General features: G+C 37.5%; 1 non-coding gene across 1 annotated transcript; it reads right to left on the reverse strand.

Annotated features, from left to right (window-relative positions):
- Positions 1-499: 499 nt before the first annotated feature.
- LOC141688505 (small nucleolar RNA R71) lies at positions 500-606 on the reverse strand. The gene has a single exon (XR_012561945.1). It is a non-coding gene; the product is annotated as a small nucleolar RNA R71 (small nucleolar RNA).
- Between the last annotated feature and the right edge of the window lie 22,098 nt (positions 607-22,704).

Raw genomic sequence — 22,704 nt, forward strand, 5'->3', positions numbered from 1 at the left:
GTGTATGTAAACGCGTTCTCGATCTCATAAGGAAACACTGAACGAAGTTGAGTTAGTTAAAGGAGTTTTTGAAGAAGTTGAGAAAGTTGAAGAAGAAGTTTTTATTGCGATGGGAGAACCATCAGCGAATACGAAAGCTTTGATGGATTATTCTCAACCGAAGATTAATGATATTCAGTCTAGCATTGTCAGACCATACATTGCGGCTAATACCTTTGAAATCAAGTCTAGCACAATTCAAATGGTGCAAAATTCAGTTCAGTTTGGAGGTTCTCCAACAGAAGATCCCAACATGCACATTAGAGATTTCATCGATATCTGTGACACTTTCAAGTTCAACAATGTTTCTGAAGATGCTGTGAAGCTGAGGCTTTTCCCATTCTTTTTGAGGGATAAAGCTAAGTGCTAGTTGCAGTCTCTACCACCAGGTTCTATCACTACTTGGGAGGATCTTGCTCAGAAGTATCTTACTAAATTCTTCCCTATGACAAAGAGAGCTGCAATCAGGAACGCTCTTACTCAATTTACGCAGCAATCGGGAGAATCTTTGTGTGAGGCTTGGGAGTGCTACAAGGAGATGCTTAGGAAGTGTCCTCATTATGGCATGCCTGATTGGATGATTATCAATTGCTTTTATAATGGTTTGGGAGCGCAGTCCAGACCCATGCTCGATGCAGCATCATGTGGAGCCTTATAGGCTAAGAGCTAGAATGAAGCTTATGAGCTAATTGAATTGATGGCTGCTAATGAATATCAGAACCCGACTCAGAGACTACCTTAAGGTAAGGTAGCAGGAATTCGAGAGGTAGATACAACTACGGCTATAGCTACTCAACTAAAGGCGTTAATGATTAAAGTGGATTATTTGGCTAACTATGGAGTTAATCCGATCATTAGTGTCTGTGAGCTTTGTGCAGGTGCGCATGAGATGGAGCAGTGTGCTATATCTAGTGAATCGACTCAGTTTGTGAGAAACTTTCAGAGGTCGCAGTAACCAGTTCCTGCCACTTATCATCCTAACAACCGCAACCATCCTAACTTCAGCTGGAGCAATAATCAGAATACGGTGCAACAGCCTTATCGGAAGTTTGGAGCAAAGTAATTTAACCCTCCTGGTTTTCAACAATATTATGCACCAAGACAACAACTCCAACTTCAACAGCAATCATATGGAAATGCCGGACAATCTACTAATGAAAAATCTGAATTGGAGGAGTTGAGGTTAATGTGCAAAAGCCAAGCGGTTTCTATCAAGACTCTGTAGAATCAAATAGGGCAAATTGCCAATGCTTTGTTGAACCGTCAACCAAGAACTCTTCCTAGTGATATAGAAGCTAATCCAGGCAAGAGGGAAGTCAAGGAGAAGTTGAAGGCAATCACATTGAGGTCTGACAAGGTCGCGAGCCCCCAAATTCAGCAAGATGAAAATTCTATTCAGAATACAGGTGCATCTGCACCTTTGCCAATTCTTGAAAATGAGATTGTAGCTGAAAAAGTTATACAGAAGGATGCCGAGGTGGAACCGAAGAAGAAAATTGTTGAAAGCAATCCTTCTGAGGGTAATACAAGGGATAAATAGGTCTACCCACCTCTGCCATATCCTAAAAGGTTTAAGAAGCAGAAGTTTGATAAGCAGTTTGCCAAATTTTTGGAAGTTTTCAAGAAGTTGCACATTAACATACCTTTTGATGAAGATCTAGAACAAATGCCGAGCTACACTAAATTCATTAAGGGTATTCTATCTCGAAAGCTAAAACTTGAGGAGTTAGAAACCGTTGCTTTAACGGAAGAGTGCAGTAATGTGCTACAACATAAACTACCTCCTAAGCTTAAAGATCCAGGAAGCTTCACGATAACTTGCACCATTGGAAATCTGTCATTTGACAAGTGTTTGTGTGACTTGGGAGTTGGCATCAATCTGATGCCCTTGTCCATTTTCAAGAACCTTGGACTACCTGATCCAAAACCTGTGAGCATGTCTTTGCAACTGGCTGATCGTTCCATCACCTATCAACGAGGAGTAGTGGAAGGTATCTTGGTTAAGGTGGATAAGCTCATCTTCCCAGCTGGTTTCGTCATTCTAGACTTTGAGGAGGATAAGAAGATTCCCATTATCTTGGGAAGACCATTCTTAGCTACGGGCCGAACTCTTATCGATGTGTAAAAAGGTGAATTTACCATGAGAGTTCAGGGTCAGGATGTTACGTTCAATGTCTTCAATACAATGAATTCTTTACTGATGAAGAGGAGTGTTTTAAAGTAGAGTTGGTCAATTTCGTAGTGACTTTGGAGCTTGATCAATTGCTAAGGACTGACGCCTTAGAGAGAGCCTTAACGGGGGATTTTGATAGTGAAGATGAAGAAGGGGAAGAGCAGATGCAGTATTTGAATGCATTCCCATGGAAGAGAAAGTTGGATTTACCGGTAGATTCTCTTGGTTTGAAAGAGCTGAAAAATTCTCCAAAGCGTCTCAAGCCATCTATTGAAGAAGCTCCTACAATTGAGCTCAAACCACTTCCTGATCACTTGAGGTATGTATTTTTAGGTGATGCATCTACTTTTCCTGTTATTATTGTATCTGACCTTTCAGGAAGTAATGAAGATAAGCTCTTGAGAATTCTGAGAGAGTTTAAATCAGCAATTGGATGGATTATAGCAGATATCAAGGGAATCAACCCTTCTTATTGCATGAATAAAATTCTGCTCGAGGAAGGAAGCAATCCTACTGTTGAGCGACAAAGGAGGCTAAATCCTATCATGAAGAAGGTTGTGAAGAAAGAAATTCTTAAATGGCTAGATGCAGGAATCATTTATCCTAAATCTGACAGTTCATGGGTGAGCCAGTGCAATCTGTGCCTAAGAAATGAGGCATTATCGTGGTAGATAATGAGAAGAATGAGCTCATCCCTTATCGGATAGTCACGGGATGGAGAGTTTGCATGGATTATCGAAAGCTAAATAAGGCCACTAGGAAGGATCACTTCCCACTTCCATTGATTGATCAGATGCTTGACAGGTTGACTGGTCATGAGTACTATTGTCTTCTGGATGGATATTCGGGCTATAATCAGATTTGCATTGCTTCAGAAGATCAGGAGAAGACCACATTTACTTGTCCATTTGGCACATTCACTTTCCATCGAGTCTCTTTCGGACTTTATGGTGCACCTGCTACTTTTCAAAGATGCATGATGACCATTTTCTCAAATATGATTCACACTAATGTGGAGGTGTTCATGGATGACTTTTTCGTGTTAGGGACTTCTTATGACGAATGCTTGCATAATCTTGGTTTAGTGCTGAAAAGATGTGTTGAGACCAATCTGGTGCTCAATTGGGAAAAATGTCACTTCATGGTGTAACAGGGTATCATTCTTGGGCACAAGGTATCTAGCAAGGGTCTTGAGGTGGATATGGCCAAGGTGGGGGTCATTGAAAATCTTCCTCCGCCAATCTCAGTTAAAGGAGTTCGCAGTTTTATTGGTCATGCTGGTTTTTATCTGCGATTCATTAAAGATTTCTCCAAAATCTCTAAACTTTAATGCAATTTGCTGGAAAAGGATGTCCCCTTCAAATTTGATGAAGAGTGTCTAGTTGCTTTTGAGATCTTGAAGAAGAGTTTAACTATAACACCTGTAATTACCATACCTGATTGGAATGAGCCCTTCGAGATGATGTGTGATGCTAGTGACTATGCAGTTGGAGCAGTTCTTGGCCAGAGGAAGCAGAACATTTTCAATATGGTTTACTATGCTAGTAAGACCCTTAATGGTGCTCAGCTGAATTACACTACTACAGATAAGGAGTAGCTGTCAATTGTCTATGATTTTGAAGAATTTCGGTCTTATTTGCTTGGGACAAAGGTGACAGTTTACACCGATCATGTTGATATTCGATATCTGATCTCGAAGAAAGATTCAAAACCTCGCTTGATTCGATGGATTCTCTTACTTCAGGAATTCGAGCTGCAAATCAAGGATCGGAAAGGTACAGAGAATCAGGTAGCTGATCATCTATCATGCTTGGAAGATCAAGGCAAGGATTCAATGGATAAGACATTGATCAATGAATCTTTTCCCGATGAGTAACTTGTTGGGGTGCAAGAAGAATTACCATGGTTTGTAGACATTGTGAACTATCTTGTGAGTAATGTTATTCCCTCAGAACTCTCTTATACTTAAAGGAAGTTTCTACATGAGGTGAAGTGGTATCGCTGGGGTGAACCTTTCTTATTTGGATATGGAGCTGACCAGATTATCAGCGATGCATTCCTTATAGTGAGACATAGGGAATTCTATGAGACTATCATTCTACTATGTATGGTGGACATTATGGTGGAGAGAAGACAGCTGCCCGTATCTTTCAAGCAGGATTCTTCTGGCCTACTTTATTTAAGGATGCTCATCAGTTCGTTTTGAGATGTGATCGCTGCTAACGAGTTGGTAATATATCCAAGAGAGACGAGATGCCTCTTAATGTGATGCTCGAATTTGAGATTTTCGATGTTTGGGGAATCGATTTCATGGGGCCATTTGTCTCATCCTGCAACAATCAGTATATTCTGTTGGTAGTTGATTAAGTGTCCAAATGGGTCGAGGTGAAAGCTTTACCAACCAATGATGCTAAGGTGGCGATTAACTTCCTTCATAAGCATATATTCACGCATTTCGATACTCCAAGAGTCATAATAACTGACTAGGGATCGCATTTCTGCAATCGCAAGTTCACTTTATTGATGGAAAAGTATCACGTGAATCATCGTATTACCACAGCTTACCATCCTTAAACTAATAGGCAAGCTGAAGTGTCTAATTGGGAGATTAAATGTATCTTGGAGAATGTGGTGCGTCCATCATAAAAAGATAGGTCTTTGAAGCTAGATCAAGCTGTTTGGGCATATAGAACAACATTCAAGACTCCTCTTGGTATGTCTCATTTCTAGTTGATATATGGGAAGGTGTGTCATTTGCCTGCGGAGTTAGAACATAAAGCATATTGGGCTTTGAAGAAGCTAAATCTTGACATGGAATCTGCTGGAGAGAAAATAATGCTTCAACTAAATGAACTCGAGGAGTTTCGACTACAGGCTTATGAGAATAACAAAGTGTACAAGGAGAAAGTCAAGAGATGGTATGATAGGAAATTAGTGCGCAAGTCTTTTGTTCCCAGTCAGAAAGTTCTATTGTACAACTCTCGTCTCCGACTTTTTCCCGGAAAGCTTAAGTCGAGGTGGTCAGGGCCATTCATGGTTAAAACTGTGTTTCCACATGGAGCTGTGGAGATTTATGATACGCATCCAAATCAAGTGTTCAAGGTGAATGGGCAGAGATTGAAGCATTACTATGGAGATACGGTGAACCGCGAGGTGGTGAACACCGTTCTTTTAACAACTTGATTCAGGTATTCACGTCAAGCTAGCAACGTAAACCAAGCACTTCGTGAGAGGCAACCCATATTTGTTGTATAGTAGGTTCGATAAGAAATAAAAAATTTTGATTTTCCAGGAGCTCTCGGCGTGGCCGCGCAGAGATGCGGGGCGGCCGTGCAGAAGATCTGAAGAAACAAATATATAGAAAAACATAAAAAACAACACAAAAACAACCCCAACCCGCTTTTAACCTTTTTTTTTACCCTAATTCTTATTTCTACACACTCCTTTCCCAAATCCATCTTTGCCCTATATATACATACATCTATCACATATCTTTCAATTCTAAAACCCTAGTTTTTCATATTCATTACTTACACACAAAATCTCTATTAATTCTAATGGCAGCCAAAAGATCGAGAGTCATGGTTAGTAGCAGCTCTAGTGATTCAAGTTCCGGTGGAGCGAAAAATAGGTTTTCTTATCCGGATGCTCAAGTTGAGTTTACGAGATTGTTGTCCAAATCAGTTGCTAAGGAGAAGGGTTTCTTACCCAGTGCGAGAGATGGAAAGCTCTTGGAGATGATTACGGAGATGGGTTGGTAGACTTTCTGTGAGGCTCCTGCCACTGTCCCGATGAGCATCGTGCACGAGTTCTACGTGAATGCTTGAGCGGACAGGACTGGGTTTTCTGTGGTTCGTGGATTGATGGTGGATTACACACCGGAGGCTATTCGTCGAGTCATTAATCAACCCGTGAGAAAGCCGATGCAAGAGGATTGGGTGAGCAAGTCGAGGGAGGATTTTGATTTTGATTATATTGTGGTTGAGTTGTGTGTTCCGGAAACACAGTGGAAGTGCAAGAAGGGCACGAATGAGCCGCTCACTTTTCCGGCTGCATGCATTAACAAGTATACTCAGGCATGGAATGCTTTTGTGTGTGCAAATATTATACCTTCTTTACATCAGCATGATGTTACTGTTGATCGTCCTATTCTACTTTGGGGGATCTTGAATGAGGAGTATGTGGATCTCGGCCAGGTGATATATCAGAATATGCTGCAATTTTTGCAAAGCAGGACATCGGGGACGATTCTTCATGCCTCTATTGTGACGAAGCTTTATGTTTTGGTGGGTGTTCGTTGGCCAAAGTTGGAGCAGTTGTAGATGGTGAGCGGTCCTATTGATAGCTCCACGATCTCAGTCATGCAGGAATGTATGGTGGAAAGGCTGATAAGAAGGGTCTGGGTTACAGTTATGATCATTTTCCCGATGGCCAGGCAGCCGATCAGACTTATGCTAGTAGATCTTCTCAGGCTAGGCGTGCAGCTTGGAGAGCCACTCGTGGAGAGGCTAGTTCTTCGCGTGCTCAGTAGGAGGCAGGGGATGGTAATGGGCTTGGCGATGCGCAGTTCAAGAGATTGGCCAGACGCATTGTAATATATGGGATATATCGTGTAATTACTTTGCAAATAAATAAATATTATGCATGTTCAATATTAATTCTTTGAATTATTTGTTAAGTGGTATATGTGTTTGGATGTTTAAAAATAATATAAATTGAGTATTTTAATTTTTATATGTCCAAAATAAAATATAGATAATTGTCATATCTTCCTATTTATTTTTATCTTGATTTATGATTTTATAGGAAATTTATGGATTTTATAAATTCTTTTTCCGAGTATTTATAAACTATTTAATTTAATCGGGAACCAGCTGACGTTACCCGTTTTTACTTTTTATAACCCGAAACTCTTCCGAGAACTCCTTCCTAACCTAATTGCAATATCCCGAGCATTTTCCATGTTTCGATTTTTTCGATCCGGGGTACGGTTTGTCCTGTGCGGGTCCCGGCACAATATTTTTTATAAAATATTCATTTCAGTAAATCAATAAAACTCGTATTTTCGATAAACGGGATCCTTTTTTTAAACTATTATAATTATCACCTCGTAATACGTGTAACCAGACGCTGAGACCAAAACTGCAGTACAAATTGTACTGATTTGGATAATTATCCCGAAAACCGGTACCATTTGGATCTGTTTTTATAAATAAACGTACTATTTTATATCCGGAATGATCCAACGGGATACTAATTTTCCGTAATTATAAATAGCTTTTACCGTATTTTATTTCGTACCAAAAATCATTTGCAACAGTAATTATAGAATTTTACAGAGTAAATTCATTTATTCATAAAATCTTCTGAAAATCAAACCAGCTTTTGAAGGTGTTATTGATCTTTGTTTGGAAAGATCGAGTAACCAAATCGAAGGGTTTGATGAGTACTATCAGATTCCAGAACTCATTTTACTACAGAATCAAAGGTTGATTTTATATATTTTTATTTATTTTTGAATTATCTTGATTAAAAATATGATTTTTTACGGATGATTGTTTGAATGATTTGATGCTTTCATGTTGTAGAGCTTGTTTTCCTGATGATTTTGATATGTTATATGATTGATTTGGAGTTCAATAACATGTTCAAAATTGAGTTTGATTTTCGAATTTAGAAATTAGGGTTTCTTATTTCGGGATAGATTAGAGGGGTGGGTTGTGTTCCTTACGAAATTTGCAATCGATTCGTATAAGTCTTGCAAATCGACGAGGTCTGTAGAGGAGGGAGTTGGCATTTTAAGTTTACGTCGAGCTCAACGGAAACCGGCGAACTTCTCTGCCAATTTCCGGCCAATTCAAAGATTAATAGGATGATTTGATTGCTGATATAAGTACCTGGTGGTCTGTGCTTTAATTCTGGAGCTTGTGGTGGTGCGACTATACTTGGATCACCTTCTCCGGTGAGACAGGGTATTTTCCAGCGACAGAACTGCAAAATCGCAGTTTAGTCCCTGAACTTTTGGGGATGATGAAGTTTAGTCCCTGTAGTTTCCAGCAGTTGCGGAAATAGGATTCCTATTTATAAAATATTTAAAATTCATATTTCCTATTTATTATAATTATAAAAATTCATTTTTAATTACTGAAAATTCCAAACATTATTATTTTAATTCCAAAAATTATTTTTAATTCAAAAATAAATCTGAATTAATTAGTTAATTAATTTTAGTTAATAATTAATTAGTTAATTGGTCAATTAATTCCAAAATTAATTGATTAATTGATTTAATTAATTATTAATTGATTTTAATTAATTATTTAATTAGATTTAATTATTTATTAATGATTTAAAAATTCCAAAAAATAGTTTTGAGCTTTAAAATATTATTTTAAATTGTTTTCAAGGCTTGATAGTTATTATAAAATTATTTTGAAGCCAGATTTGGCCAACCGAACCCTTTGTATTACTTTAAAATTAACCCAACGACCCATTTTGACTCCGAAAAATGTTTTAAAAATCATATTAAATACCCGAAAGACTTTTCAAGACCCGAGATTTCCTTATAAATGAAATTTCATTGATTGTTTGACATGCTATGTGCTATATGTGACTTTTTTGTTTGACTGTCGGTCTATATGTTCAGTGTTTACTTGTTTTAGTATGACTTTCAATCTGTTAGTCGGATTTGGGTAAAAAGAAGGGTAGATAGAAGTGTATACCGAATAGAATCATATGAGTTGAGTATTGATAGAAACTTATGGTATGTAAGAAGAAGAGGCAAGGCATAGGAAATGGAAACAAATAGTCGAGGAGTAGGAGATTGTGAAGTATAGCAAGCTAGTACCAGGCAAGTATTCAGAACCTTCTCGAGATATATTGTAGGTAATTGATAGTTCTATTTTATATTGCAAGTGCTTTGAAGCACTAAACCCTAAACCTTGATTCCAGTTATTGATCTCTGAACCATAAACCTTATTCTTTCTGAACCATTGATTGTTTAATACCCGAATACGAACCACAGATACATGATACTACTCCACAAATACATATAAACTAAATACCAAACACTGAATCAGATTGCTTACATATTCAAAACATTGTACCTTACGCTCTGAAAGACCAAATCCTTATAACCTTAAAACCTTGATTCTTTTGTTATCCGTTTCTCTCACCATTTGATAGCCATATTTCATTTCTGAAGATTGAAATCATCTCGTTATTGGACATACAATGTTTCTTATGATTTTGTTTACTGCTTTACATTATTTATTCTATTATTATGTTAGAATTGGACTATTTTATAAAATTGTGGACCAGATTCATGGTCAAACCAGATTGGTGGTCAAGTTAGGCCAATGTGTGCCTTGGATCCAGTAATTAGAGCAGAGTTGTGTGCCTTGCTCGGGGTTAGTGCGTGACTGATCAACAGCCTAACCTTGGTTTTTAAAATGAAAATATAATATCCAATTCTAAATCATTATTCATTGTTCAATTGATACCATAACTCTTTTCACTTGATGATCATTATTCTCAGTCTTGTCAATATGACTTGCTGAGCTAGTTAGCTGATTTGTGCGATGTTGTTTATGTTCTTTTCCAGTTAAGAAGGAACCTGTTGGTAACGAGGATCCCAAATCTAATGCGAGAGCTAGGGTTCCAGGTTGATCGAGTTAAGCTAACTGACAGCTTTTGGAATAGTTTAAGTTTATAAAGTTTGTAATAATGTTTAAAATTCAGTTGTAAGTTTGAATAGTTGGGATTTGGGCGTTTGTAATATAAGTGTGTGTGTGGCTTTTGTACATACTTTAACCTGTTGTGATCCGTAGTAGTTGGTAAGTAGGGTCACTGCATATTATTATTATCTTTATCATTATTATAGGCAGGTTATAAATAAGGTGTGTGTGTGTGGACCCTGTCAGTCCCTAACAATGCAACAAGAATTACAGAAGGGGGGTTGAATAGAATTCTTGAAACTTTTTCTTGGTTTAAAAAGTGTTCTAACTTAAAGTATATATCTGAGTGAATTGATTTGCAAAATGTGGAATAATAACTTGGAATGAATCAAAACAAAAGTAATTAAAAACACAAGTAATTAAAAACACAAGTCTTTAAAAAATTTCTGGTGGATTTGAAAGTATCCACCAGAGATATATCCACCAGAGATATATATTATATCAAGAGAACTCTGTGTAGCAAGATTTGCAGCTGCTTACAAATATGAACAACTAAGTTTGTAGAGAAATGCTAAGAATATAGCTTACAAATGTTTCTCTGAGAAATTCTTGTTTAGTGTTCTTGTTGTTCTATTTGTTACTTCTTGGTTTATATATCCCTGAGATTACAAAGTAATAAGAAAAGATAATAAAACAAAACCTATCAAGTCTAATACTATGCTGCTTCATTACTATATTCTAGCATCTTTGAATATCTTCATAATAGCATGGAAATGGTAATGCTTCTTTGTTCTCTAAAACCCAGTTGAATAGGCTTCCACATTCCATTTGCATACACTCGACGCATGTGACTGTGTTGTCACTGTCAACAGATGTTTGAATTCTTTATCCGTCGGGTTCATGATCATCCGTCGGGTTGCCTTGTTGATCATCCGTCGAGTGGCATTGTTGTTTATCCGTCGGGTAGCTATCTGGCACTTGACTTCATTTCATTTATACAGAATTACAAGACATCACCTATGTATAATTAATCAATCTATTCTGCATATCTAGTTAAAGTCTACATGACTTGAGTACTACTACAAACTCTAAATAATGTGTATGCAGAAATGTGCTACAGACTTATTGTTACACAAGCTACTCACTCGATGGATAATGAATCATCATCCGTCGGGACTATATTGAGTCATCCGTCAGGACTATAATCGTTATCCGTCGAGTGCTACATTTTTCACTAATTAAAATCTACCAAGGTGTTTTGTTAATGAAATCATCAAGTTCACAACATATCCACAACAATCTCCCCCAATTTATGTCTACTGGAATTGTAGCCATAAATTAAGAGAAACTTGATGATAACAAAACACCCTAAAAATACAACTTTGAAAGTAAGTAGATAAAACTGTAAAGTACTTCAATTAACAAAATGTACAAAGATTTGCTTACAGTCATTTTCAAGGTGCTCCTCTAGCCTGAGCAGATTAATCTATTTCCTTGAAGATCTAGATCTCTTTCCAAGCTTTCTGTTGTTTTCTTCTATCTAATTTTGGAGCTGTCTGTGGAATTCCAGTTCATCAGATTCTGAGAGATTTAGCTTTTCTTGCATCTCCAAAAGAGTCTCATTGCTAGAGATGCTTAATTGGTCCTCTAATCTGAAAAATCTTCTCACCCCTTTGTCATCCATGAACTCCATCAGCCAGTAGGGCCTTAGATGCACTCTACTTCCTGTGTAAGGAATAGTTAGAGTCTTAAGGAGTACATATTTAGCTCTAATACTCCTCAGTTCTTCAATCTTCTTTAGAACTAGTCTTCTTGCAGTTACATTGAATCCAAAGTTCTTCTTAAATAATAAAAAAACCTTTATCAGTACAACTTGGCTTTCTTGAAGGATCCTTTGAAGTGGCCATTGAATCTCCTTTCCTCCCTTATACTTGAAAACTAACCTTTCAGGTAGATTCCTGTAGGCATCAATCCCTCTAACTTCTTCTAGTTCAACTAGATAAAGGTTTAGGTCAGAGAATTCCTTGATGTCATATAAGTACAAGTAATCTCCCTTGTTAACTTTAGATTGAGCTTTGACTAGAGATTTGGATTTGAGAGGTGACAACTTCACTTTCTTGACTGCTCTTGACTTTGTTCTCTTTGACTTGTTAAGGATTGGCAAATTAGAGTCAGGAATTGGTAGACTCTCCCAGTCTATTGGTTCATCCTTAGGCACAATAGGTTCACCATGAATGTTCCTGTAAGGATCCACCACTTTAATGTCTTCAAATACCACAGAGGGTTTTGATGCTTGAGTTGTAGTTGGAGTGGATTCCTTGGAAAACTGATCCTCCAATTCCTTATCAACAAAGTCCAATTTCTTTTTGGTTCTTTTGGTCAATTCCTTGTATCTTTGAGGTTTCTTTTGTTGAGGTTCAACTTGCTTCTTTGGATCTTGAGATTCAGTGATTTCAGATGGATGAGCAGGAATTTGTTGTGTTGGTTTCACAGCTTGTAGCCTGGCCAAGATAGCAGCTTGCTCTTTCTTTTGTTTAGCCTTTTTAGCATCTAGAGCAGCTTGCTTATTTTCTTGCTTCAATCTTGCCTTTTCTTCTTTCTTTGCTTGAGCAAATTGAGGATGTCCAGCCACCACACAAATTTCTTTCCCATTCCTGAAAACTTTAGCAATTCTCCTTTTCAAAGATGAATCAGCTGGATCTTTGTAGAAGGCAATGGATCTTGACAGCAGTTTCTTCTCATCAGACTTAGGTGTCTCATACACTGTGTCCAAAGGGTTCTTTAGTGAGGTTCTTAGATAATTCACCCTTGGCTTCAAAAGTACTTCAGCCTTTGGAGATTTGATGCAGGATGGTTGTCCCCTTTCCAGATAGTTCATGCTCATTTCATTCACAGTGATTTGCTTGACTTGAGAGTGATGAATGGCTGACTTTTCTGGCTTCTTTACTAGCCCAAACTTCTTCTGAATGTCCTCATCAATCTTCTCCCAGTTGATTGGCTTCAACTGCTCTTTTTCAGCTGCTCTTAAATTGGCTGATGCTTCATTTATCAGATCAATGCTATCTTTAGCCGGTGGCTTGGTGAAAGTAATTGAAGGCACAATTACTTTGCTAACTTCAATATTGAGCACTTTTGCTCCCCCTCACTCCTAGAATTCTCTTTCTCCCCCTTTTTGTTATCAGCAAGTGGAGTAGAGGAGGAAGTTTATGCAGCCACCAGTTTCTGAAGCAAGTCTGTCTGTTGAGCTTGATGAAGATGAATTGTTGTAAGAGATGCTTTCATAGCTGTCATCTTTGTATCCAAGGCATCTATCTTTTTGGCAAGTTCAGAATTTTTCCTGAGCTATCTGTTAATATCAAGCATTGTAGCTTCTGGAAGCTTAGAGTCCATTTTTTTAGAAATAGCCTTATTCATCTCATCAATATCTCCTTTGATGGTGTTGACATCTCTAGCATATTGGAAGCCTTGAATTTGTTGTAGTTACAGAGAAGCAAGATGTGCTTGAAGGAGCTTCTTGGTGTTGGCATTTGTAGTGGTTTGAAGAGCAGAATTTGTCTGATTTATAAGTTGAATCAGGGTTGTCTTGAAGTAGTGTTCATCACAATGCTTTGAAAATGCCCATGATGGCATGCCTGATCTTGAGCTAGAACCTACTTCTCCCCTATGTCCAATGGCTCTTCTTCACTATCTCCATCTTCATCTCCAAAGAAATCTGTCGAACCACCAGTCTCATAATCAACATCACCAGCTGTAGAGGGCAAAGTTGTGATGGAATCCATAGCTCTTAGCATTGACTGTGTGGTGTGCACCAAGTTGAGCATCCTTTCTACATTGTCATTGCCCTGTTCAGCTAGAAGTTGATAAGCTGGAACAGGGTGAGTAAATGTCTCAGCATCAAAGGAGGTGGAATCTATAACAGCTTGAGGCTGCTGAGATAGTCCCTCCCTGTCTACATTCTAGAAATCCATTAACTCACTTGCAATGACATCGATCCTTATAGCTCATGTACCTGCATTTCTCTCGTGTTCTCTCTTTTGTTGCATCAAGGTCTCACCTTGGCTCCCCACCCTCACACCCTCACCTTCACCATCTAAGGTGGGACTCCTCTCACTCTCTTTTGCCAATCCTGAAGAACTGGATTGCTTATTTTCACTCTTTTCCTCTCCTTTTTCCTGGGATCAACCCAGACTCTCACTCATAACACTCTCTTCCCTCAATCCTAAGAGTGACTGTACTACCACTAAGTCTTCTGCACTTGAGATAATTGATGAAATTTTAAGCTGTGTAGAGACACTCGACGGATGAGGGATATCCGTCGGGTTAGCAGTTTGACTATCCGACAGATAACTGTTGTTAAGCTTATCCGTCGGGATACAATCACTACTCGACGGATGAACAATATCCATCGAGAGAGTAGGAATAAATGAGTTAGGAGTGGAAACTATTATGGACTCTATGCAGATTGATGAAAATTTTGGCACATATGTCTCAACAGTTCCTGAAAGAATTGGCAAGTGAGCCAACAAATCATCCAAAAGATGATGCTCACTTGCACTAGATTTTGGCTTCCCCAACAAAGTTAAAGAAGGGGAATCAGGAATTGATGTGTTGATCATATCCACATCCAGAGAGTTTGTGGGAGAATTTGGTGTTTGGGGTGCTTCTATAACTAAAGATTTTGGCTGTGACTCCACATTTATTGGAGCCACATCAAGCTGACTTTGAGAAGGTGCAGTAACTGTGTCTTTAGCACCAGTTTGCACAGTGTGTGAACCCTGTGCATCCCCAAAGGTTTTTGATTTCTTTTTTCTGGCATAAGTTTGGGGTGAGCTAGTGTCCCTTATCCTTATGGCCTATGCTCTTGGCTGAGAGCTTTGTTCAATACCCACATCCTTTTGGGAGGATGCAGCTAGAAATGAGCTTTTGTCCTTTTTAAGCACTACAGTTTATTGGGAAACTACAGTGTGGCTAGGCTCGGAAACACTCACCTCTCTAACCTTATCCTTAGGGTTTCTTTTATGTTCACCCTATCCCTCACCTACCTTACCCACCTTCACACTCCCCTATTTGGGTTGGGTGGATTCTACAACTGGCATCTTTTGAGAGGTACCAGAGGGGGCTTTCTTTGATTTGGATTTTGAAATTTTTGATGGTTTAGTAGCTTGGGTAGGCAACTGTTGGGTCATTGACGTAGTTGTCATAGCTACACTAGAATTCAAAGAAATCTGTGAGGTTGGAAGAGTAGGGACATATGAACTTACCTCACTTACCTGAGGTGCTTCCATTACAGGGAAATAGAAGAGTGGAACCTCCTTGTGATGGTTTGCCCTGTTTAAATCTGCAATAGTTCTTCTCTCTTGAACCCAACAATCTAATTTTTTGTTTGGGTTCTCAAGCACAATTTCCTCAGAGAGGTGATTAGCTAGCATCATGAAAAATCTAGCATAGTAAACATTTTTACCCCTCTTGTTTAACTCCCCTAATTTAAACCCCAACTCAAACAAAACAAGATCACTAAAACTATATAACTTATCTGTAACTAGCATGTAAAACATGTTAAGTATAGAAATATTAACAGAATCAAAATTACTGATTTTACCAGAAAAGACCTTGATAACTACATCACACATGAAACTCCATTCTTTCCTAAGACCCAACCTCCTAATATCACTTAACTTAGAAGTAGAGAGTGCATAGTTCATGGAATTAAGCATATTAACAATATCAGTATCTGTGTGTGGTGAGGTCAGAGTATTATCAGGAATTTTGAAACATGCTTTTATAACATCACTATTGATACAGAATTCTTTACCCTTAATAGTGAGTGTGATGGTCTTATCAGTAGAGTTGTATGTAGTAATCGTCCACATCTCTTTAACAACCTCGCAGAGGATGGTGGGTGATTCTAGCATTGCATAGCTGAGTTTGCAGTTCTTCACAAAATCTATCATTTTGTGGTAGTCACTTGAATGTTGAATCCCCTTGTTTACTAGAGCCGTGAAGTTGTTTTTCTCATAGATGTATCCAGTTTGTGACATGATCTTGACTACTGGTGCCATTGTTAGAGAGTGGAAATTGCAGAGATAGAGATGGTAGTTACTTTAGAGAAAGAGAGAATTTAGAGCAGATGATTTGAGAATGATAAAAGAAAAGAAATGAAAATGAATTATGCTTTTATACTGTCTCAAAAATAACTATTAAAAAAATAAAGTGAAATAAAGTAACCAATAAGAATTGCCAAAATAGCCGTTTAAAAATAAACTGTAAAAATTCCTTCAATTATCCGTCGTGTTATGCTTACAAACTGTAAGTATACTCGATGGATAATGTTCAGGAAATTAACGGCTAGGATTCAGACAATTCGACGGATGAGGATAAACTGTTATCCGTCGAGTCATAAAATATTCCAGAAGAATAATTGATTTTTATTAACAAATAGTATTCCGACGGATGATCAAACTCGATGGATAAAGATCATCCGTCGAGATGTAAATTTTGGCTTAGCCAAAATTCCATCTGAGACTGAAAAATCAATTAAATTTCTGGCTGCAATTCAACTTGCAAATTATCTCATAAAAATTTAAGAGTAACTTAACATACCTAACTCACTTACCAACCTTGAAAAAGGTGGATTCATCTAGTGGTTTGGTAAATATATCTGCAAGATGCTTTTCACTTGGAACAAAATGTAATTCCACAGTACCATTCATTACATGTTCCCTTATGAAGTGATACTTGATGTCTATATGTTTTGTCCTTGAATGTTGTACTGGATTTTCAGTGATGGCAATTGTACGTGTGTTATCACATAAAATAGGAATTCTTTCCACTTGCAGACCATAGTCTAGCAATTGGTTTTTCATCCATAAAATCTGTGCACATCAACTGCCAGCATCAATGTATTCAGCTTCAGTTGTAGAAGTAGAAACTGAATTTTGCTTTTTACTGAACCAGGACACAAGTTTGTTTCCTATATATTGACAGGTTCCTGTTGTACTTTTTCTATCAATTCTACAACCTGCATAATCTGCATCTAAATAACCAGTTAGATCAAAACCAGAATCTCTAGGGTACCAAATGCCAAGTTTTGGTGTTCCCTTGAGATATCTGAAAATTCTTTTAATAGTTACTAAGTGAGATTCTCTAGGATTAGCCTGAAATCTAGCACACAAACATGTAGCAAACATTATATCTGGCCTACTAGCTGTTAAGTACAGAAGTGAGCCAACCATGCCCCTATAACTTGAAATATCCACAGAATTTTCAATAGTGTTTAATTCAAGCTTAGTTGCAGTGGCCATGGGAGTTTTTGCAGATGTGCAATCCATTAGATCAAACTTCTTTAGAAGATCATAAAAATATTTAGTTTGACTAATGAATGTTCCATCACTAACTTGCTTAACTTGCAATCCAAGGAAGTAAGTTAGTTCTCCCATCATACTCATTTTATACTTACTTTGCATCAATTTGGCAAACTTTTTGCAAAGTTTTTCATCTGTTGAGCAAAAAATAATGTCATCTACATAAATTTGAACAAGTATACTAGAGCCATTAACATTTCTAAAGAAAAGAGTTTTGGCTATAGTACCTCTAGTGACGTGATTCTCTAAAAGAAACTTTGACAAAGTGTCATACCAGGCTCTAGGTGCTTATTTCAGTCCATAAAGTGCTTTCAAAAGATAGTAAACATATTCTGGAAAATTTGGATCTTCAAAACCAGGAGGCTGACTGACATAGACTTCCTCCAATTCTCCATTCAGAAAGGCACTTTTGACATCCATTTGATAGACTTTGAAATTAGCATGGGCTGCATAGGCTAAGAAGATTCTGATGGCTTCAAGTCTTGCAACAGGAGCAAATGTTTCATCAAAATCTATTCCTTCTTGTTGACAATAGCCCTTAGCAACCAATCTAGCTTTGTTCCTGACTACTATGCCATTTTCATCCATCTTATTTCTGAATACCCATTTGGTGTCTATTTGATTCTTTTCTTTAGGCTTGGGCACCAGCTTCCACACATTATTCCTCTCAAATTGGTTTAGCTCCTCCTGCATAGTTAAAATCCAATCAGGATCCAATAAAGCTTCTTCTACCTTCTTTGGTTCTTCCTTAAAAAGAAAGTTGTTGTTTAGACATTCTTCTTCAGTTGCTCTCCTTGTTTGAACTCTAGAAGATACATCACCAATGATGAGCTTAAAGGGATGATCCTTTGTCTATTTCCTTTGTTGAGGTAGATTAGCTCTAGATGAAGAGGCCTCATTGTTGTCTTGATGTGTGATTGAGTTTTGATTATTAGAAACTCCCCCTAAGTTAATGGATCTTTGATTTGAGAAAGGGGAACTTTCTATAAGTGATCTATTCTGACTTCCAGCTTCTTTTGATGATCCGGCGGATGGTAAATTTTGAGTACCGACGGATGAGGCTAGTTGTTTCCTGACGGATAAAGCAGATTGTCTCCCGACGGATGAAGCATTATGCAACTCGACAGATATTGAATTTTGTGCTTCATTGGTAGTAGATTTTTCTACATTAAATTTGAGGCTCTCATGGTAATCTCCATCTTGCAGTCCTTCAATCTTTTTATCATCAAACACAACATGTATTAATTCCACAACAATATTGGTTCTTAGATTGTAGACTCTGTATGCTTTACCAACAACATATCCAACAAAAATTCCTTTATCTGCTTTAGCATCAAACTTCCCATTCTGATCAGTTTGACTTCTCAAGATATAACATTTGCAGCCAAAGACATGAAGAAAATTTAGAGTTGGCTTCTTGTTCTTGAACAATTGATAGGGAGTCATGCAGTTTGCTTGATTAATCAGAGAAATATTCTGAGTGTAGCATGCAGTATTTAAAGCTTCAGCCCAAAAATATGTTGGTAATTTAGATTCTTCAAGCATTATCCTGACAACTTCAATAAGTGATATGTTCTTCCTTTCTACTACTCCATTTTGTTGTGGAGTTCTTGCTACTTAAAACTTGTGCAAAATCCCATATTCTTCACAAAATGCTCTCATGAAAGAATTCTTGAATTCAGTTCCATTGTCACTCCTGATTCTTCTTACTTTGATGTCAAGATGATTGTTGACTTGCCTTATGTGATTGATGATGATTTCACTAGCTTCATCTTTGGATTTTAAAAAATATGGCAAAGAGAACTTTGAGAAATCATCTACAATTACTAGGCAAAATCTTTTCCTTGAGATGGACAACACATTGACTGGTCCAAACAAATCCATGTGTAGCAGTTACAAAGGTTCTTCAATTGTTGAATCAAGCTTCTTTCTAAATGATGCTTTGATTTGCTTTCCTTTTTGGCAGGCATCACACAATCCATCCTTAGAAAATTCCACTTAAGGAATGCCTCTTACCAATCCTTTCTTTACTAGTTCATTCATGGTCTTGAAGTTTAAATGGGATAGCTTCTTATGCCATAACCAACTTTCATCCTGACTTGCTTTGCTGAGAAGACAAGTAACAGATTCTGCATTCGATGAGTTGAAGTCAGCTAGGTACACATTTCCTTTTCTCACACCAGTGAAAACCACTTTGTTGCTCCTCTTGTTAGTCACAACATAGGCTTCTGAGTTGAAGGTTACTGAATTGCCTTTATCACAAAGCTGGCTGATACTCAACAAATTGTGCTTGAGACCATCCACTAAGGCAACCTCTTCAATGATGACATTGTCTTTTGAAATCAAGCCATATCCCACAGTATAACCCTTGCTGTCATCTCCAAAAGTAATACTTGGGCCAGCTCTCTCCTTGAACTCTGTGAGCAGGGTAGAATCACCAGTCATGTGTCTTGAACAACCACTATCCAAGTAGCATAAATTCTTTCTGTTTCCCTGTACACATCAAAATCAAATCAAGTTGATTTTGGTACCCAAGTTTCCTTGGGTCCTGCCTTGTTAGCTTTCTTGTTCTGTTTCTTAGGTTTGATCTCATTTGACTTGGGGATATCAGATTCATCCTTAGTCATTTGAGTTGGACCTTTGAAACCATTCATTACAACAGAATTGTCATGCATATTTTAATTAACAGGAATGGTATGCTATTAGTAAACATGTTATTCCAGTAAGGTATGCTAAATGGCATTTGTGGCATACTAAATGTAGCATAATAAGGATTAGGTGCAAATGCCATATTAGCAAACTGTGCATTCATATTCTGTGTAGACATAGCATTCATAGGCATAGAAGGCATGTCATGTTTGGAAAATGAGGTGGCACAGATATGGAAGTAGGCATGGCAGTTTTGAAATTAACAGACAAATGATTTACACTACCACACTTGACACATATTTTTCTAGGAGCATATTTATCAGGTGTGTAGTTGTTATGCTTGTTAATTCCTACTTTACCATTTCTATTGTTTTTCTTTTTAGCCTTTGTTTTAACCTCAATCTTCTTCAGTCTGTCACTCAATTGCTTGACAGTCATATGACCAATATTAGCCTTTTTCTCCTTCTTCACATGACTGGATTCTCCTGGAACAAAGTTCTTGGAAACTGATCCATATTTCTCATTTAACTTGACAAGTTTGGCTTTACTGACAGGCTTGCTCACAGTCGATGGATGAGGATTTATATCACTCGACGGATAACCCTTTTTTTTATCCGACGGATGACCCTCATCATCCGTCGAGTCTACATCTGTTAGCAATCCTTCCACCAAATTGGATTCCAGCTTCTCCTTATTCTTCTTCCAGGCTGCATCACAAAAGGACTCAATACCTTGAACTTTGGTGATTTGAGCATGAACATCTCCAGATGTTTTCCATGCCTTAATCACCTCTTGTTCCCGTTCAAGCCGCTTCTTCAAGATCTCTTCTTTCTTCAAGGAATTAGTTAATTCATCATTAGCAATTTTAGACTCAATTCTTAATTTTTCAAATTCAATGAACTGAGACTCTAGCACATTATTCCTCTCACTTAAAAACAAATTATTTTCTTTGATTTTAGCATTTTCCTTAGTAAGAGACTTAAGTGTAACACGCAAATGATATAATTCTGTAGACATGTCATTTATTGCATCATTACACTCAGCTTTAGATAAATATGCAAGGTTAGTTGTGATTACCTGATTGCTTGAAGAACTTGTCTCTGTTTCATCAGACTTGGCCATTAGGGCTAGATTGATATAGCTGACATCCTCATCCTCATCCAGACCATCTGCTGCCCAGTCATTCTCTTGTGTAATGAAAGCCCTATCCTTTTGTTTGAGCAACTCAAAGTATTTCTGTTTATAATCCACAGGCTCAAACTTCTTTTTACTGGAATCTGACTTTCTACACTCACTGGAAAAGTGCCCTGCTAAGCCACATTTGAAACATTTAAATTTTGATTTATCCACAATGTTTCTATTTGGCTTAGCTGCTCCAAAGTTCTTCTTGAACTTGAGCTTGACAAATCTTCTGGAAAGAAATGCTAGATGTTCATCAATATCTTCCATGTCATCTTGGCTCAAAGAATCTTCATTTCTGCTACCAGCCCCTTGCCCTTATTTTCACAGACCTTTGAAGTTGATTCAAGAGCTTCCATCTTCATCTCCTTCTTTTTCTCTAACTCAACAACTAGTGCATGGATCCTCCTTTCTTCATTCCTCTCTCCATCCTCTCATCTTGCTCTATTTCAAGCTCATAAGTTCTCAGGATGCCATACAGTCTCTCCAAAGTAAACTCCTTGTTATCTTGAGAGTTTCTCAATGAGACTGTCATAGGTTTCCATTCCTTTGGAAGAGATCTAAGGAATTTAAGATTGGAGTCTTTTGTCTGATAGACCCTTCCATGCAACTTCAGAGTATTTAGTAGTTTTTGAAACCTACTAAAGATGTCAGTGAGAGACTCACTTTCTTCACTATAAAAATGCTCATATTGCTGAATGAGTAGCTGCATCTTATTTTCCCTTACTTGCTCAGTGCCATCACAGATAATCTGTATAGTATCCCAAACTTCCTTGGCAGTTTTGCGATTGATGATGTTGTCAAACATGTCACCATCAAGTCCATTGAACAGGATTTTCATGGTCTTCTTATCTTTCCTGACTTGTTCAATATCAGGATCAGACCATTCATGCCTTGGCTTGGGGACTGATGGCTCATTTCCAATTGCAGCTCTCATTGGTACATGAGGGCCTCTTTCTATGCAATCCACATAGGCCTCATCTTGAGAAAGTAAATGAAGATGCATATTTACCTTCCAGTGATGGTAATTGTCTTTGTCCAGAAAAGGAATCTTGACTCCAACATCCTTCTTGTTCATCTTGCTGTTTGGTTGTGATCTTTAAACTCTTTGTTTATCAAGAGCTTGCTCTGATACCAATTGTTAGTCCATAACAATACAACAAGAATTACAGAAGGGGGTTGAATGGAATTCTTGAAACTTTTTCTTGGTTTAAAAAGTGTTCTAACTTAAAGTATATATCTAAGTGAATTGATTTGCAAAGTGCGGAATAATAACTTGGAATGAATCAAAACACAAGTAATTAAAAACACAAGTCTTTAAAAACTTTTTGGTGGATTTGAAAGTATCCACCAGAGATATATATTATATCAAGAGAACTCTGTGTAGCAAGATTTTCTCACAGCTGCTTACAAATATGAACAACTAAGTTTGAAGAGAAATGCTAAGAATACAGCTTACAAATGTTTCTCTGAGAAATTCTCTCTTAGTGTTCTTGTTGTTCTATTTGCTACTTCTTGGTTTATATATCACCAAGATTACAAAGTAATAAGACAAGATAATAAAACAAAACCTATCAAGTCTAATATTATGCTGCTTTATTACTCTATTCCAGCATCTTTGAATATC

Source organism: Apium graveolens, chromosome 9, assembly GCF_009905375.1.
Source record: "Apium graveolens cultivar Ventura chromosome 9, ASM990537v1, whole genome shotgun sequence".
Classification (NCBI taxonomy): Eukaryota; Viridiplantae; Streptophyta; class Magnoliopsida; order Apiales; family Apiaceae; genus Apium; species Apium graveolens.